At 40.7% G+C, this 15,088-nt stretch overlaps 1 protein-coding gene across 3 annotated transcripts in view; it reads right to left on the bottom strand.

Annotated features, from left to right (window-relative positions):
• LIMCH1 (LIM and calponin homology domains 1) overlaps positions 1–15,088 on the bottom strand; it is a 197,735-nt gene that overhangs the window by 119,957 nt on the left and 62,690 nt on the right. The window lies entirely within an intron of this gene.

Genomic DNA, 15,088 nt, shown 5'->3' with positions numbered 1-15,088 from the left:
TAAAATTCAGCCAGGAAAAAAACAACAACCAGATTTCTCTGCATAAATTGTCTCTAAAGCCCATGAAAAGTCATCCCAACCATACAATCCCCCTTCCCTTCCCTTCCCTTCCCTGGAGTGAATGTTGCATGGACAATAAACAGGACTTTCCCCTCCCCACTGTAACCCTCCTCTTGTTATTCTTTCCAACCCAATGGAAAGAAATTATGCCAAGAGAGTCTGCCTATCTGCCAGTCAGCAGGGTAACTCACCAAGAACAGAACAAAATCAGCCCAAATGTGGAATGGCAGGAGAATCAACAAAAGAAAGATTGAGTTCGAAAATGGGCCAGATCTGGTTGGAAGTTGCAGAAGAAAACTAAATCCAGGGGAAAAGTCCCTCCAGGTGTCCCTCTGGGACAGTGTGTCTCAACCTTGGCAACTTTAAGATGGGTGGACTTCATAGCTGGCTGGGGAACTCTGAGAGTTGAAGTCCACCCTTCTTAAGGTTGCCAAGGATGAGACACACTGCTCTGGGAGATGCAACGTGGAATGCGCTGATTGCTCCTTCCTTGAGACCCCCCTGGTCATGTGACTCAGAGTAATTATATTAGAGGGAATTCCATCAGCCATGTGCTGCATGCTTTCCCTACCTAATTTATCAGTTGCACAGACCAACAGTTGAGCAAAGTGCCAAGGAGCTCTTGAGAGAAGAACACCTCCCATGGTGACCCCCTCTCCCATTGCCCTGTTGATGCACCATGGCGATGGAAGGAATCTGGTAAAAGAGACTGGTAAAAACTCCATCACCGTTGCTTGTGTAATAATGGTTGTGTGAAAGGGAAGAAATGAGGCGTGTTTTGGGGAGCCCTAGAGACTCGCAAAGTGGCACAGGAAGGGACATTAGGAGATTTGGCAAAAAGGCGAACGGAAAAGACTTCTAGAAAGCTCACTCCTTTATTTTAGTTACTGAAAGAAAAACATGTATATTGTTTAAATTAGTCCCATTATCTTCTCAAATCACCTTCCAACAGCAAATCACAAATATAGCAAGAACTATAAACAATTATTTATAGCCTGCCTTTTAAGCACGCATTTTAAGTGATTTTAAATGTATTTGTTATGTTCACATTTTTTTAGAGCCTTTTTTTGGTCCTCGGGATTTCCTTTGTATAAATTTCACGTTTTTTTTTTTAACTGCTTTAAAGTTTTAAAAAGGAGGGGGCTTTCAGTCTGGACTAAAGGTGATGCAAAATACTTTTATATGTATGTAAAAGTAAAACACCCAGACCAATGTTAAAATGCCAGATTCGTGCCAAAAACAGCTGTTGCACGACCACAATACAAAGCGTGCCACGCAATTGTTTTCACCACGCTTCAGTTCATATTACGGAGACTTGCTGTGATCTGCTGTGTTAAAGCTAACAGGTCCCAGGTGTCAGAACAGTTTATAGTGAAAACAGGAAAAAAATTAGGGGAGGGGAGGCTGGAAGTAAACAGTTATAAATAATTACAAAGACACTGTCCCCGGTTCGTTCTTTTTCAGCCCTTCAAGGTATTGGAAGTCGGTGGACTGGGCATTGCCAAAGCTTAATGAGAGTCTGGCTTGCCTCTTCAAGTGATTATTTGGTTTTTAAATAAGATGGATTGCAAGCAAGGAAGGAAGTTTATTTCCAGCCTTTGTCTAAGGTTGCCTTAAGTGGAACACAGCCCTGAAAATATAATTTGTTTAAAAAAAATATAGAGGGGGCAGGATGAACAGTCCATTTAAACTATCCTATTGCTCTGTTTAGAAAGATGTCGGCAAAAGAGATGTTTTTGGGCCTCAAGCAAGGGCGATCTTCCATTAAGAAGGCCACTAAAATATCTACAGAACTTATTTTCAAGACACGCAGACTGTCTTCCTTGAAGGGACTGAAGCCTGCAAGATATGTTTATTAGTTATAGATCTCTGTTTATTAGTTATATATCCCAGCTTTTCTCCAGAAGCTCAAGGCATCTGGCCTCCTCAATCTCCAACAACCACCTTGTGAGGCCAGGGAGTCTCAAAGTATATTTCTGTTATGCAACAGCCTCCCAAGAGGTCTCATTGCTGCTCTATGGGGCTGCTACAAGGACTGTGGAAGAGTCCAGTTTGTGATTGAGTTGGCAGTTGGGGTTATCTTTTTGATATTATTTTAATACTTTGTATTGACTTCACCACGCTGGGTTTGGACCATCTCAAGCAAGTATTCTTGTTTTATGATTATACGTACTGCAAACCACTGTGAATTGCTCTAGGTTTGCTGGAGCACAACACGCCAACATTTAATTAATTAATTAATTAATTAAATAATTAAACAACCACCACAGAATGGGGCAAGAGGGCACAGCCGTATCATTAAACATCCCGTCACCCATTTTACCCTTTTAAGATAAAGTCGACAGCCAACCCTTCTGCACACGAGCCAGCCCTTATACAAATAGCTTTTGTGAAAGATCAATTTCCGCAATGCATCATACGATTTGTCTTCATTTTATTTCAGTCTTTTTCAGAATGTCATTTCAAATACCAGCATTTAATGAATATACAAATGAACCAATTTAACAGATGGCTGAGGAAACGTTCCTCTTATCTAGTACCACGAATCATTGGTTTAAAAGTGGTAATTTGGAATAAAATGGCAACTATTTGTTACATAAGATCACTATCAACGTTCTTGTGTGATCTCTTAGAAACCACGGTGGTTCACACTCAAGACTTTATGAATCTTTGCTGTTTTCCATTTTTTTACTTGCTTCGTTCAAACCTCTTCGAACCCCTAGTATACATGGCAGTGTCAGAGACACCCAGAAGAAAGCATTTTCTTGGTTTTGTCATCCATGCATGTTGATAATGTACTAAGTGGAGCTGTGGACATCCCACCATCAACATGAGATGAGGAGACACGGCACGTCCTCACAGTAGTTCAGGGAAAGAGCGGTTCACGTTCTTCCATTTTAGGCATTACACAAAATGACACAGGAAACTGTGTAGCCTGGGGTTCCTCAACCTTGGCGACTTTAAGACGGGTGGACTTCAACTCTCAGAATTCCCCAGCCAGCAAGGCTGGCTGGGGAATTCTGGGAGTTGAAGTCCACCCGTCTTAAAGTTGCCAGGGTTGCGGAACCCTGGTGTAGCCTTCATGACTGGTAATTTTCATAGCCCAATGAGATCAGATAAATTTTTGCAGGTTGCAGTGGCTGCATTCAGAGCATCAGTGCACTATTCTAAAGCATTCAGGCTCATCGAGAATGAACAAGCAAGTATATAGTATTTAAGCATGCAGCATAATCCCATAAGATTCCTACCAGAGAGAGTAGCTAAACAAACCTAGAAAGCTTCACACACATATGAACTGGGATCCCAAGAATGTTATCTTCCTAATACACCAAGAATATATCAGGTTGATCTTTAGCTTATGGGCCCGATCCAGCAGGGCTCTTCTCATGAAAGAGCAGCCTAGGATCCCAGTCTGTGCACAGTTTCAGACAGGCAATAGACAGAGAGATCCTGGTTTGTTAATCATCCTCATGGACAGGCAGAGCAAAAAGGGAATCATGATGACACAGCATGCACCATAACTCCTGGTTCTTCCTAACACACCATTATTTGAGAACAAACTGACCTTCTGTTACAAACATATTAGTGCCATTTTGCTGGAGAAGAACAAATGTTCCAACAGAAGAGAATCTCTGTAGCTCAGGGGTGAATGGTGGAGTCCTGGGTGCTCTCTGAGCTTGGTTGCTTGCTTGCAGACGTTTCATGAGCCGGCCAGGTAACATTGTCAGTGATCATCATCTAGTTGGGTCATGAAATGTCTGCAAGTAAACAACCAAGGGCAGAGAGCACCCAGGACCCCGAGAACAAATGTGTATGGGAGATGTAGAGTTTCCATTCCCAGGAATCTAAAGATAAATCACAATTTCATTTCATTTCATTTGTTATCCTATTATGTGATGTAGAAGAGCAGTCAACATATGATCTACAGGTTAAAAATATAATTAACCTGTCGGAGCAAATCTTTAAAAAGGTCTTACGCTGCTTCAGAAATACATCAGGTTCTGTGTCAAGATTAACTTTCCAATGCGGGAGTGGTGGTGGTCAGGGAGCATGGAAGAAAAGGGAAGAATTGTGATGGAGGTTTAGTGTCCTTTCCCTCAAAGGATGAACCAAGTCATAATAAGATGAATTATGCAAACGGATCGCCTTGCACATGCATCCATGGCAGGACTGGAATTCTTTGGCACAAATTTGGACAGGTGAGGTTTTGAGGGTAAAGAGGAACTTGCCGAATAACCAGATGCTGTTCTCGTGACAAAGCGTATGAATAGCATTATTGACAAATAAAAATGCAAACTTTTCCATGATGGTCACCGTGAGGCACCATACTGACTGGCGAGAAGCAAGAATTGGAATGTTTGCTCTCTTTTACAGGAAGAATTGGGAAGAAGCGTAAGAAATAACCTTATAACTATAGCAAATTCTCTCCCAGTTTAGCCCAGTAATTTGATTTACAGCAAAAATGCAAGGCTTCAAAAGGTAGAAAGTCTTAGAAATTGCCCCTATCACAGAGTCATGGGGTCAATCCCCAAGAAGGAAACATGTATGTATATTTTAGAGAGCTGTAAATCTGTTAACATTTTTCCTAAAACACAGTGTGTTCTTCCTAATCTAATGATCTCCAGATGTGCTGGACCTCAGTCTCTATAATGACCAGATGGCTGGGAATTATGGGAGTTAAGATCCAACATATCTAGAATTCTGCCTTGCTTTGTTTCATTGCATCAATGACAGAATTGGACTCCCGTACTTCAGAGCTCTAAATCCGTACAACTGCGCATATAACAAGCAACTTGGACCCATCTGCCACTAAAAATGACATACTGAGGATCAAGCAGTTGCTTTTGCTATGTCTAGCACAGGGACACAGGAGAGTTGTATAGCTAACTAAAGAACAAGGGTAGTGAGTGAGTGTCTATGTTTGTGTGTCTGTACAAGGTGAGAGGCTTGGAAGGGAATGAAAACCCTCCACCCCAGATAGTAAGCACTAGTACTTTAAGCCGTGAATCTATGTACAATAGGTACAGCAGAAGGTTTGGGGCACAACGAGGCCTTCCAATCTTGCATGGGGCCACAGGATATTGCAATGATGCCACCGGAAGAGGAGCCCTCCCAGGCATTTATCGAGCATGGGGAATATAAATTAACAATTACTCTTTTTATTTTAGTGCAATTCTAGATTTACAATCCTGGGCTGATGATATCTGTTTGCTTTCTACTTACGAACAGGCTCTCCAGGGGTGCCGTGGAAAGATCGAATGACATCATTCTGCGTGGTCAAGGTTTAATGTTGTGTTTAAAAACTGGCTGAGTGACTTTCCTTGTATATACTACAAAATGTTTTTGCTGGGTTTTCTCTCTTTTTTCTGGTCCGTATTTTTCTTAGGTTACTCTTCTTCCCGCCCCTTTCTTCGTATTAAAGCAATTTGAAAAAGCCCTCCCAAAGCATGAAAAAAACGTGATACCGATTTTTAGTCCCGAAATGGCTGAATTCTGGCGGTGCAAATTGGGCTGATCCTAGTGCAAGTATCTTAAGAGTGGAAATGAAAGTGCTTTGCTTCCCAGGGGCCTTCCACTGCTATGCACAGCTTTAACTTAAAAAAGAAAAGGTAAAAATGTGCCATTGAGAATCAGGCATTTTGCCAAAATTTCTCAGTAGAAACTTGGGTGTATATCTGTGTGTGTATGCGCGTGCGTGCATGCAGCCAACGGTTGGCCACTCCTGTTGTGCAGTACACAACACCATAATGCATCAATGTTTCTCAGGTTTTCCACCTTCAAGGACACATGTTTCAAATCCATCTGATGGCTCCAGAGAAGTTGGTGGGCGCAGAAGGCGTGCGCCTCCCACTCAGATTCACCCGGTTGTGTCACAAGCTCAATAAATATTGACTGTCAGTTATGAATTATTTATGAAGCAGCAAAGGTTAAAAGAGAGTGACAGAGAGATTTTCACCGTGGGACACAAACAGTGAGATGCCATATAAAAATTATCCTTTGCTTTCGGGTTGTAATACAGCAAATTTAAAAGCTTTCGTAACTTTGGTCACAACGTCCAACATTCCAGCGAGACCTGAAGTGTCTTTTCCTACAAACCCTGCTATGTATGTATTTATTTACATAATTTATATCCCATCCAATTTCACAGGCTCTAGAGGGCTAACATGTCATAAATATCCTACCGAGACCAAAATCTCCCCGATTGATTAAAAACAACAAACATTTAAAATACTTTCCTGTGTGTTTTCAACACAACAGATAACACAGTGCGGTAGTCCACTGTGGATGCAATTCTTCTGATCCAGAAAAACTGAAAGCAACTCTTATGAATCAGCATATTATCTTATATACAATTTAGAAATGTATCCTTGTACCAGTTTGTGGCAGGAGGAAGATACTAACTAGGCCAGAAAGGTAGGTCACAATTAACAGACTTACCCTACATTTTTATGCACACTCTTGATCCTTGCGCGTAACATGGGTATTATTTTCAGTTTGTACTTGGGCACGCAGCAGATATTCTGTCTTCCGAAAAATACAGTTGATTTTGAGGCTATGATCTCCCAACAGATTCCCCTTGTTTGCGCACAATTTTATCATAAATGAAATACGCTACAATAATGGGGGGGAAGCCCCCAAATTGGCACGCCTATGACACTTTCCTAAACAAAATTACTAATCTGTTTCTAGGGGACCAGGGAGGTGACACGCAGCAATTTATTTCTGGCACTTCCGATCCAGATACTTTGCAATATTGTCAAGTAGCAAGCGCGCCGTTGGCTTCATTTCTCTCTGCAATTCCAGATACAGAGGTGGGTTTGTTTGCAGGGCACGCGGGGGAGAGACAGTTGCTCAAACAAGAGTCAGCTTTTTTTTAATTGTTAGGACACCTGCTGTAAATACAGCCTCATCCATTATGCAGCATGTTATTACAGCGATGGAGTCACAAGCTGAATTTTGAAACAAACACCCGAAACTGAGAAGCAAAACTTTTCGCACTTGGCTGTTTCAACACGGGGTGGCTCTTTCTCTCCGTGTTGCGGCTTTTGCCGGGCCACTTTAAAAAGAGAGACACAATCCGGGATGGACAGAAATCAATTATTCCAGCTTTAAATCATGAGGTCTCCTCCCAAATATTTAAAAAAAGAAGAGTGTGAAGAAGAAGAAGAAGAAGAAGAAGAAGAAGAAGAAGAAGAAGAAGAAGAAGAAGAAGAAGAAGAAGAAGAAGAAGAAGAAGAGGAGGAGGAGGAGGAGGAGGAGGAGGAGGAGGAGGAGGAGGAGGAGGAGGAGGAGGAGGAAGAGGAGGAGGAATAATAATAATAATAATAATAATAATAATAATAATAATAATAATAATAATTCGGGCTACATCACTTTAAAAATAAGCTGTCCAGGACATGACAGGCTTAGCAACAGCTATTCCAACAATCCATTCAGTATCTCGGAAGGGAATGGGTGGCCGAGAAAGCTTATGTGCGGGTATCGTGGGCTAGTTTTGTGAATAAATCCAGCCTGCATTTAGGGTATGGTAGCTGCGGGCCACAACGGGTATTGACTTGCTTTTAGAACAATCGCCTTGCCACTGGACTTGGAAAAATGGTGAGAACACAGCAATGAGCAGCAGCTTTACAAATGCCCCCAAACTTAAAAACTCCCCAAATAAACAAATTCTGAGCCAGAGTCAATGAGGGGTAGTGGTTAAGATGCTGGACTAGGACCAGGAAGACCCAGGTTCTAATCCTCCCTTAATCACGACTTTGCGCCAGTCACTCTCTCTCAGCCCTAGGTTGGGAAATCAAAAACCAACCCATACTGGACCAGTATGATAGATTACAGCCCTAACTTTCAATGAAGAGGTGTCAGCCCTTCAAGGTAGTCCAGACAAGAAGCACAAACCAGGAGTACGACACTACCTTCATTGTAAGGATACAGTAACAGAATCTTGCAAGTCTGAAAACACTTGTGTCCTCCTTTATTTTTAGAGGTAGTCCTCGACTTATGACCATTTGTTTAACAATCATTCAAAGTTACGATGGCACTGAAAAAAGTGACTTATGACTTTTCCTCACACTTTTGACTGTTGCAGCGTCCCTGCAGTTACATGATTAAAATTCGGGCACTTGACAACAGCATGTATTTACAACAGTTGCAGTGTCCCAGGGTCACATGATCACCATTTGCTACCTTCCCAGCTGGCTTCTGACAAGCAAAATCAATGGGTAACTACATGATTCACTTAACGACCATGTGATTCGCTTAATGACTGCCACAAAAATGTAGTAAAATTGGGTGTGGTCACTTGATGCCTTGCTGAATGACTGCCCCACTTATCAACAAATTTTCTGGTCCCTATTGGGGTCATAAATTGAGGACTATCTGTACTTTCCAGAAAACTAAGGAGGGTCCCTTCTGAGATGCTTCTCATTCCATTTTTCCTTCTGTGGGCTGCGATACCTTTTGCAAGTCAGTTGTCCAGGCTGTGACTCTTCCTCCTGTCTCTCAAGGTCACTCCCACATACCATTACAAAAGGGCTTCATCCTGCAATGGATTGATTTAGGCTGATAATAATTGTGGTTACCATCCAAGCATGCAGCATATGCTCTGTGTCTAGAAATGCTATGTTTCTAACCATGTTTCCAATACAGCAATCCTTTATTCCCTGTTTCTTTACAAGTTACTATCTGTATTCCACTCTTGCCTCTTGGTGGGTAGAAGAGTTGAAGGCTACCTTGTATTTCCAAGAGAGTATTTTGGCCCAAGATACCCAAACTCCCACATGGGATAGCAGATTAAATGTTCTTCCTGTTCTGGTAGATTTGATTTCTTGTTTATAGTGAGAATATAAGAATTGGCTACATTTAGACTGCAATATTATACTTGTTCTTTGGATTCTAAGAATAGCTGAGAGTTGAACTGATTGCAGCAGGATATAAATGCAATAAAAATAAATAAACAAGCCAACAAACCTTCAGGAGACATTTATCTCTCAACATGTTTCAGTGGATCAATTTTTGAACCCATCTCTCATACCGATTAGAGATGTAAGGCGCCCTTTCATCACGTATTAAGAAACTGCCTATAATTTAGCCTCATAATACACAATTATTTTACTCTAAGAGATGATGAAAACTATTAGCTGCAAATCTTAACACAACTTACTATGGAGTTAGTTTCACCTAAGTTACTGGAACTTATTTCCGTGTAAACATGCACACTCAGGAAACAGAGTATAAGATTACAACTTAAATCCCTTAATTTATACAGAGGAAAAAATAATACTTAAGAGCTAAAACATTTTCTTTGTATTATATTTCCAAATCCCAAGCCAGGACATTGATATTTACTCCAATGCTAATAAAGAAAAATTATAGTGTGGTCTTTGGTCACCATTTCAAAGCCAGATATTTCTTTAAAGTTTGTTTTATGCCAAAGAGTTTAAAGGCTGGCAAAATAAAGCAGGTCTGGATTAATTAACTGCACTTCTGAATCTGATTTGCCATACCCAAAAGCTCTGCTTCGAGCGCTTCTCACATTGCTGTCTTTCCCCTCATTCTGACATGTCTGTCTCCTTCCCCATCCACTAAACTTAATCAGGAAGAGGAGAACAGAAAAGGCAAGTTGATATGTCATTTCATCCTGCACATATGTCATTATGCAGGAAACACTGACTGGCAGGAAACTCAGTTTTCAGATGCACCATACTGCATCAAAACATCTAAATGTGTTGTATAAAGTATGTTTTGTAGTTCTCATGATAGAAGTTCAAGCTGGAATGCTCCGTCCTGTTTGAAACTGCTCTCGTTGAACCCCAAAAGATGATAATCCACCATGTTCCAGCTAATTATGATTACCACATTTCCCACGAAGCTGTTTACATAGAGAATGACAGAATGTGACTTGGAAGCCACAGGCAACACAGATGTCCATGGGACTCAACTATCAATGCCAACTGACTGATGTCGAAGTAGCATTTGACAAAGAGTTGCACTGATTTGTATACCAATAAGGCTCTTCTAACACCAGTCTCCTTCTCCAAATACATAGAAAGCCACTGTTGCTATTCATAAAGGGCTGGGGGACAGAAACATGTTAAAAAAGTATGTTTCAGGTTAAAAGGAAAGGACACACAGCTAAAGTGGTTGGCCTTTCTTCAAATCAAAATATGGACCATGTTAGATATATTCACAGGCTGCATAGAAGCCTCAGCAATTGTAGTTGAGATTACAAGTGAAATCAAGCATACAATATTGTTCTCTTTCCCAGGTCATCCATCGAGTCACACAGCCTACTTCAGTTTTACGCCCGAAAAAATTAACGGACATACTTGAAAACAACATGAAACGGATGTTACTAAACCCTGGTGAATCCACAATGTAAGGCACGCCACCCCCCTGCTAAGTACTGCCTTCCAGATGTCAATGTTCCCCACAAAGCTATCAGCACCACTTTAAAGTTATTAAAGGGAGCAGATGGCCAAGTTTATAGCTTGGTTTAGTCTGTAATTATTTATAATCACTAGATCAAGTTTGTAAACTTGACCCACCAGCCCATTAGCACTCTGCAAAGATGGAAGGTTATAGCTCTATAAACGATTGTCCTCCATGACAGATGAAATCTCTCTAGTACCTAATTTCTTCCTTGTTCTCTTTTCTTTCCAAAACAGGAACAAAATGTATAAATAAAACAAATGATACAAGAGTGAAATTCTAATGCCAACTTTAAAAAGACAAGTGTGTAGTTACATAGGTTTCTTCTTAAATTTCACCAATGCAATAAAATTGCACAATGAATATCCACCCATCCATAATATCCATCACGCTCGTTCCTTCTGAAGTAATTCAATCTCTGTATATGACCAAACCACCTCCATGCATTGCTTTCGTATTAAATTCAACCTACGGTCATTGAGCATCCATTCATTCTTGGCCCTCTCCCTTATCTGATCACAAACTTTTTAAGTAACCTATTTCTACTGAATTCACATTACTTCTATGTTTCTCCTCACATATCCAACTCTCACTTTCATTTAAGATATGGGGCAGGAGCACACATTTGTACACAAGCGTTTTAGCTTCTTTCAACAAAATTCCTCTCAATAGGCAACATATTAACCACCACTTTTCTACCAACATTTGCTCCTCTTAAAATTTCTCCATCCATTTCTCCATCTTAGTAAACATTTTATCAAGATACAAAAATTCATTTGCTTACTCTAATTTTTCACCACTTATGTGTATCTTGCCATCGTTCACTACAGTTTCTCTGTCAAACTGAGTTACTGTATCTTGGTCTCTGATGCACGGATTTTCAGGTCCATGCTCTTCATTGCACTATGCAATCTTATTTAATATTCATTGCAAACCATCATGGTTTTTCAGCCAACGATACAGCATTGTCTGCATGCAACAATATATGCATGTTTACTTTATGTCCCCAGGCAACAAAATTATAACATCACAACAAGTACTCCTTAGAGTTTTAGCCATAAATATGTTGAATATCTAAGCATCCATCTTTCTGTTAAGAACTGGCCATTTATTTCTTTTCTTTTTGTCCTAGACTATAGAAGGCCCCAAGAAGGCTTTCCTTGAAATGCTGGTAGCACCTTCAGAACTGAAAATAGCATCGCTGCTCAAGGTTCTCCACGGCTGCTATGTACTTTCACCCAACTGACGTCCCATTTAATTTGGCCTTTGCAAGGAGCTTTCCTGTGGGTTAAAACTTCCTACTTCCACAAAACTTAAACAATCCTAATTCATACGCCACAGGAAGCTAACCAACCAAAACTAAGTTATTAAAATCAGACTTGTTTGATTAACGTCTCCCCAATATACTTTCAGTCCCTACCATTTCCACAGCACTGGGCAAAAGGAGAAGAAAAGTGAACCAAAGACTGAGGAAATCTGTAGATTTGCCCATTTCTCCACCAATAAATCAAATGTTGCCGTTAACACCTGCATTGAAGCAACAACTTTTCCTTCATCTTCTCTCTGAAAAAACCTGAATTGTGGAAAAATATAGATGGTGAGACTTTAAAGAATTCTGTGGTTAGCTTTTTGACCACATTTTGGACTAAGTCAGAATATATTCTCTCCACTTGGCTGATTCCGTATTATTAAATAACCATCTGATTGAAAGCTCTTGCCATTTTAATCAGCACGAGAAGTCTTCCAGATGCACGTTCCAATGTCATGAAAATCTTTCAGCGATTACCTAACGCTTAAAGAATTTATATATGTTATATTGTATGGATGTAGTTTACAAAATGTAATTATAAAAAAACCGGATAGGAGAGAAGGCCATTAAATTAGGGCACCTGCTCAGAATCAGATCAGGAACCGAGCTTTATATTACAATCAATGCTCAGTCTAAGCAAAGATGGGACTTACTTCTTTCAGTTTACAGTTATAATGGTTGCACTTCACAAGATTTCAAGATTTTGAAATCGCATCCTTTTGCGACCTCATGTGATCAGCCAATAATCCTAACAATACCATTTCCTTACTATACAGCCATTTTCCACCAATGAGTTAACAGGCTATCAGCCCATCTCTGAGTTGGCTGCAAGGTAGACTGTCATGAAATGTGTTGCCCCCCAGTGCTGATCCCTATTCTGCCTTAATTGCCTCTGTCCTGACTCACTGACAAAGGGTGTCGCCTGATTAGGTACGGGCACTGTAAGACAGGCAAAGCAACTGGTTGAGTCCCCCACCTCTGCTGACTACCCTCTTCACTTCCTTACCAACTGGCATGTATATTACCAAGGTATTTGCAAGCAAGGAGGAGGTGGGTAGCGTGTCCTTTTCCTACCACTGTCATCCTGCAACTGCATATTGAAGGAGGTTGCCCCCAATGAGAGGTAACAATGAGTCTCAACAGTATTATTGGATGAACCTGTCCTCCATGAAGTGATCTGCTCCCTTTTAAAGACATCCAGGGTTAGGGCTATTACTATGTCTTGTGGTAATGAATCCCACAACTTAATTCAGTGTTTCTCCATCTGGACAACTTTAACATGTGTGGACTTCAACTCCCAGAATTCTCCAGCACGCATGGCTGACTCGGGAATTCTGGGAGTTGAAGTCCACACGTTTTAGAGTTGCCGAGGTTGAGAAACGTTGGCTTAATCACACACTGTGCAAAAAAGTGCTTTCTTTTTACTCTTCAAAATCTCCTTCCAATCAGCTTCACTGGATGGCCCCTGGCCATAGTGTTTTGAGAGCAGAGGAACATTTATCCTTGCCCACTTTCTCCATGCCATGCATGGTTCTGTACAGATCAATCATGATACCTTCAGTTGCCTTGTTCCAAACTCCAGATTCCCAAATATCCTCTCTCTTTCTCATAAAGTTGTTCCAGTCCTGATCATTTGGGTTCCCCTCTTCTACACTTTTTTCAGTTCTTTTATATCCTTTCTCAAATGTGGCAACCAAAACTGTACACCGTAATCTAGCGTAAGCAGGATGTACTCCAGATTTCTATAAAGACTTTACAGTGTTGTCAGTTTTATTTTCAGTCTCTTTCCAAATGATCTCTAGAACGAAATGAGGCTTTTTCACAGGTTATTACAGTTAAATTGACATCTTCACTGAGCTATCAGTCCTGATCCCAGTTCTTTTCCCTAGTTAGCTACAGGCAACTCAAATCCTATCAGTGTATTATTGCAAACAGCATTTGCCACACCTGCTAATGGTCCCCTGACTTTGCATCCAATGTAACGGATAGCAAAATTAACAGATTTAATACATCTTGCAGTTGCCACTGAATATTGTTGACAGAAGAGGGCAAACATTATTTTAGCAGTGGCACGGCTAAGAACAATTTAGCTCACTTTTGTTCATGGGCTGAGGATGAGACAAAGGTAATATCATGGGAATACACTAGCAAAAATGGTGCCAGCAGTAGTCAGGACTACTTTTATTGTAAGAGCTATAGGAACAGAATCTTGCAAGTCTGAATGTGCTTCCCGCCCCCCTCACTTTATCTATGGGTGGACTAGGGAAAGAGCTTGTCTGATATATTTCTCATGTTAGTTTCTTAGCCCAGACTCAAGCTCTAGTTATCTGACTGTGGCTCTTCCTCCTGTCCTTCAAGGCCATTGCCTATTCCTCTACAGTACATCTGTGCCATAATTAGACGAGAACGTGGCCATAATTTAGGAAGGGGAAAATGAGAAATTATCCAAAAGAAACAACACTGGAAGAAGGCAGAAATCTAACCAGACAAACTCTTGTTCGTTGTGTTCATATATGATAAAGTGACAGTGATCATATTAACAACGGCTTACTCTATTAACCCAATTTTCAACAGCTGCATGACACAATGAACCACAAAATAATCACACTGGTTATATTTCCACCAAAGGCTGGACTAAAATGTAGTTCGTTTTCAGTGTGTTGTACAAATCCAGACATTCATTCTAAAAAGCTCCTCTGATATGGTTTCTTCCTACTCAGGAGCAAACAAGTAGCAACGGGGAACACAGCAGTGTGAATTTGTAGTGGAGCAAATGGTAAAGGGGGCTCCGCCTCTCAGCTCCATGCAAGAACAGCCAACCTACTCACTGTGCTAGTAACACATACATCAACTCTTACACCGCTTAGAAAATCCAGTATTATTTTGGCAGAGAAAGTAGATTTACTCAGACCAGGCTTTGGTACTGCGGAGATTATCTTAGAATACAAAAAGTGCTTTTCCATTCTTCAAGACAGAAGTGCAAATATTATTTAGTTATGTAAGTGAACAAGCGTGCACACAAGCGGTGCCAACGAAATATCCTTGGCAGTGTCTCTTGGGCCCTATAACCACAGTGTTGTATTTTCCCAACTCATAATAACAAACAGGGAAACAATTAAAACATAAGCAGAACTAATCCCCAAATGCTGATTCTATACAGTATATACAACTCCATTCTTACGCAATGGAAAGCGTCTTTCCCATTTCCCTTTCTCTCTTAGCTCAGCCATGCTCTTCAAGATTTCCTGCATTTCCTTTCCAGGCTCTCAAAATATTAGTTCCACTGGATTT

The sequence above is a fragment of the Python bivittatus genome, unplaced genomic scaffold, assembly GCF_059951505.1.
Source record: "Python bivittatus isolate LINGU-HERP-01145 unplaced genomic scaffold, Pbiv_v1 ctg000970_np1212, whole genome shotgun sequence".
NCBI classification, from domain to species: Eukaryota; Metazoa; Chordata; class Lepidosauria; order Squamata; family Pythonidae; genus Python; species Python bivittatus.
The sequence above is the reverse complement of the archived record's forward strand: the minus strand, read 5'-3'. Positions and strand labels throughout refer to the sequence as shown.